Here is a 5,000-nt window from a genome sequence, read left to right on the forward strand (position 1 = left end):
GCACTACTCTCTGCCTGTAACAGGCACACAGACAATATCTAAGCACCAGCATGGAACAACACCCAGTGCATCCTCTCTGCCACATTAGACAATCCACACTATCATAACCAGACCGGGAGGTCCACTCGGAAAACAGAATATCCCACCCTTCCGACAACCACCATTGCTCAGCTAAGCCACCAACACCCACACATGTCCTACACAGGGGTGCACCCAACATCACAATACTGCCTCCTGTCACACCACACAAACAATGGCACGAATGAAAGACACAGGTCTGCCACAAGCATGGAATCAGAGCGCCGCCTGTTATGAGCCAAAGGTGCACCCTGACGTGGCAAATCAGATGATGCCGCAGTCATTTACTTACGATAATCACAATCAACAAACCAGCCCCCCCCCCCCCGAAAACACCTTTCCTTACAACAATGTGTGCCTTAACCTAACCCGTATTGTGCCTTAACCTAACCCGTATTGTGCCTTAACCTAACCCGTATTGTGCCTTAACCTAACCCATATTGCGCCTTAACCTAACCCATATTGCGCCTTAACCTAACCCATATTGCGCCTTAACCTAACCCATATTGCGCCTTAACCTAACCCATATTGTGCCTTAACCTAACCTATATTGTACCTTAACCTAACCCATATTGTACCTTAACCTAACCCATATTGTACCTTAACCTAACCTATATTGTACCTTAACCTAACCTATATTGTACCTTAACCTAACCTATATTGGGCCTTAACCTAACCTATATTGGGCCTTAACCTAACCTATATTGGGCCTTAACCTAACCTATATTGGGCCTTAACCTAACCTATATTGGGCCTTAACGTAACCCACGTTGCGCCTTAACCTAACCTATATTGTACCTTAACCTAACCCATATTGTACCTTTAACCTAACCTATATTGGGCCTTAACCTAACCTATATTGGGCCTTAACCTAACCTATATTGGGCCTTAACCTAACCTATATTGGGCCTTAACGTAACCCACGTTGCGCCTTAACGTAACCCACGTTGCGCCTTAACGTAACCCACGTTGCGCCTTAACGTAACCCACGTTGCGCCTTAACGTAACCCACGTTGCGCCTTAACGTAACCCACGTTGCGCCTTAACCTAACCCATATTGCGCCTTAACCTAACCCATATTGCGCCTTAACCTAACCCATATTGCGCCTTAACCTAACCCATATTGTACCTTAACCTAACCTATATTGTACCTTAACCTAACCTATATTGTACCTTAACCTAACCTATATTGGGCCTTAACCTAACCTATATTGGGCCTTAACCTAACCTATATTGGGCCTTAACCTAACCTATATTGGGCCTTAACCTAACCTATATTGGGCCTTAACGTAACCCACGTTGCGCCTTAACGTAACCCACGTTGCGCCTTAACGTAACCCACGTTGCGCCTTAACGTAACCCACGTTGCGCCTTAACGTAACCCACGTTGCGCCTTAACGTAACCCACGTTGCGCCTTAACCTAACCCATATTGCGCCTTAACCTAACCCATATTGCGCCTTAACCTAACCCATATTGCGCCTTAACCTAACCCATATTGTGCCTTAACCTAACCTATATTGTACCTTAACCTAACCCATATTGTACCTTAACCTAACCTATATTGTACCTTAACCTAACCTATATTGTACCTTAACCTAACCTATATTGTACCTTAACCTAACCCATATTGCGCCTTAACCTAACCCATATTGCGCCTTAACCTAACCCATATTGCGCCTTAACCTAACCCATATTGCGCCTTAACCTAACCCATATTGCGCCTTAACCTAACCCATATTGCGCCTTAACCTAACCCATATTGCGCCTTAACCTAACCCATATTGCGCCTTAACCTAACCCATATTGCGCCTTAACCTAACCCATATTGTACCTTAACCTAACCCATATTGTACCTTAACCTAACCTATATTGTACCTTAACCTAACCTATATTGTACCTTAACCTAACCTATATTGTACCTTAACCTAACCTATATTGGGCCTTAACCTAACCTATATTGGGCCTTAACCTAACCTATATTGGGCCTTAACCTAACCTATATTGGGCCTTAACCTAACCTATATTGGGCCTTAACGTAACCCACGTTGCGCCTTAACGTAACCCACGTTGCGCCTTAACGTAACCCACGTTGCGCCTTAACGTAACCCACGTTGCGCCTTAACGTAACCCACGTTGCGCCTTAACGTAACCCACGTTGCGCCTTAACGTAACCCACGTTGCGCCTTAACCCAACACACGTTGCGCCTTAACCCAACACACGTTGGGCCTTAACCCAACACACGTTGGGCCTTAACCCAACACACGTTGGGCCTTAACCCAACACACGTTGGGCCTTAACCCAACACACGTTGGGCCTTAACCCAACACACGTTGGGCCTTAACCCAACACACGTTGGGCCTTAACCCAACACACGTTGGGCCTTAACCCAACACACGTTGGGCCTTAACCCAACACACGTTGGGCCTTAACCCAACACACGTTGGGCCTTAACCCAACACACGTTGGGCCTTAACCCAACACACGTTGGGCCTTAACCCAACACACGTTGGGCCTTAACCCAACACACGTTGGGCCTTAACCCAACACACGTTGGGCCTTAACCCAACACACGTTGGGCCTTAACCCAACACACGTTGGGCCTTAACCCAACACACGTTGGGCCTTAACCCAACACACGTTGGGCCTTAACCCAACACACGTTGGGCCTTAACCCAACACACGTTGGGCCTTAACCCAACACACGTTGGGCCTTAACCTGCTCTGTAATTGTCATACGACGCGTTAAATTAGTGTGGTGTTGCCTAACTGCAACCCCCGCAATATAGTTTGCTACTCGCACTGCCTGGTCCCCAGAGTATCGCTTCATGTTAAACACCTTGCAGCTATACACTGTAATGCGGATGGCAGCAGGACGTACATGCTCAATGCCCTTCGCAGTTGTTCATTGGCATTTGCATGGCGAAGCACAGCCTACGTTGTGGTACGGCGTGTGTCAACTGTCCGCTGATGTTGTACGTCCAAATCACACACTGTACTGCACATTGGTCCTCATGTACTGAATGATACATCGTGGTACATGTGTGACCGTACCACGACTGCGCCAACAACGGCGAACCATACGGTCCAAATATTGTGCACTCAGCTACGTGTCGTCTCCCTATAAGAGCTGGATTGCAGTATGGTATGCCGTGGATGGCGATCAGCATGAGCCGTCTGTTGATGTAGTGGCGCGTGTTGTCAGACGTAGTCGTCTCTTCTCACACACCGTGATAGCATGGTGCACCGCGTTCCACATCTGCGACATGCGACAGAGGCCGGTTGACAGTCGTTCGCGCAATGGACATCGCATACGTACGGGGGCCACCTTCCACGTGTTCGCGAAGCGTGCACATGTTGTTGCGTGTATGTGGGCAGACATAGTGTGTCGTGACACCTGACACAGGCATGCAACAATCGTTGAATTTGCAAATGGCGATGGACGTCTACGTTTGCTGGTGACGTTACGCAAATGAACAACTGGTAAACGGTTGTGGTGCGGTTGTTCTCGCTAGAGGTGAATCAGTGATGGCGACGATCGGTTGAGCTACCAACCGGTTGTTTCAGCGATACCCACCATGCCCACGAACGTGAATGGCATGTGGGTGTGAAGCGATACGCGGCGGTGGCTGGGTGGGACCGTCCCCGGCCGGTGAGGGGGGGCCTCCCGGCGTGCTGGCCGCGCGGTGCGTGGGCGCACGCGCTACAGCCGGCTGGTGGGGGCGGCCAGTGGCAGGCGCGCCGGCCGACGGAGGCGGCAGGCGGCGCAGCTGCGCGCCGGCGCACCCTGCACGCGGCGCCGTGCGGCCAAAGTAGGTCCTCGCGGGCCCGGTGCGAAGCGCGGTGGACATCTGCAGTGTGCTGGTCCGATTGAGGACTGTGTGCGCTGAGGATGCGCCGCCGCCCGGCGCTCGGCGCCGCGACGCCGTCTGCTGCTCGGTCGCCTCTGCGGTTCTCGCAGGTGGTTTGTATCGCAGCTGTGCGGACGTGTTGGCGCGTGCGCTGTGCTGGGAGAGTTCGCTTCGGCACCCAAGTGGGGCTTTTGTCCTTCTGTGGCGCTGGCGTTGGAGCTGCCGGCCACCGTAGGTGGCGCGTGTTGTCTCCCGCCGGCAATGCCACGACAGCACGCTCCCGGGCCTCTGTCGGCAGCGGCAAGCTCAGTTGGGAGCACGGGTGGTCGCACCTAAAGCGTCTACTCGCCAAACTCCGGGCGATTGCGCCTCTCTCGAACCCGACCAAGTACTTAGGACGGCGCTGCGCGCCGCCGGGACCTGAGAGGGTTTCGAGGTGTATTGTGCAGGGGAGCTCAGCCTCCTCCTGTTTGCAGAATAATTGAGCGGACGCTTGCGTGTTCGCGCGGGCCCCCGGGACACACTCCCGGGCGGCCGGCTGCTCAGCTCTAGTTGACGCAGCTCCCTGGTTGATCCTGCCAGTAGTCATATGCTTGTCTCAAAGATTAAGCCATGCATGTCTCAGTACAAGCCGCATTAAGGTGAAACCGCGAATGGCTCATTAAATCAGTTATGGTTCCTTAGATCGTACCCACGTTACTTGGATAACTGTGGTAATTCTAGAGCTAATACATGCAAACAGAGTCCCGACCAGAGATGGAAGGGACGCTTTTATTAGATCAAAACCAATCGGTCGGCTCGTCCGGTCCGTTTGCCTTGGTGACTCTGAATAACTTTGGGCTGATCGCACGGTCCTCGTACCGGCGACGCATCTTTCAAATGTCTGCCTTATCAACTGTCGATGGTAGGTTCTGCGCCTACCATGGTTGTAACGGGTAACGGGGAATCAGGGTTCGATTCCGGAGAGGGAGCCTGAGAAACGGCTACCACATCCAAGGAAGGCAGCAGGCGCGCAAATTACCCACTCCCGGCACGGGGAGGTAGTGACGAAAAATAACGATACGGGACTCA

The 5,000-nt window shown here is 51.8% G+C and overlaps 1 non-coding gene across 1 annotated transcript in view; it reads left to right on the forward strand.

Annotated features, from left to right (window-relative positions):
• The first annotated feature begins 4,491 nt into the window (after positions 1–4,491).
• LOC124592642 overlaps positions 4,492–5,000 on the forward strand; it is a 1,910-nt gene continuing 1,401 nt past the window's right edge. The window contains exon 1 of the ribosomal RNA XR_006977590.1: positions 4,492–5,000. This exon is cut by the window's right edge and continues 1,401 nt beyond it. This is a non-coding gene — a ribosomal RNA (small subunit ribosomal RNA).

The sequence above is a fragment of the Schistocerca americana genome, unplaced genomic scaffold (genome assembly GCF_021461395.2).
Source record: "Schistocerca americana isolate TAMUIC-IGC-003095 unplaced genomic scaffold, iqSchAmer2.1 HiC_scaffold_952, whole genome shotgun sequence".
Taxonomy (NCBI): Eukaryota; Metazoa; Arthropoda; class Insecta; order Orthoptera; family Acrididae; genus Schistocerca; species Schistocerca americana.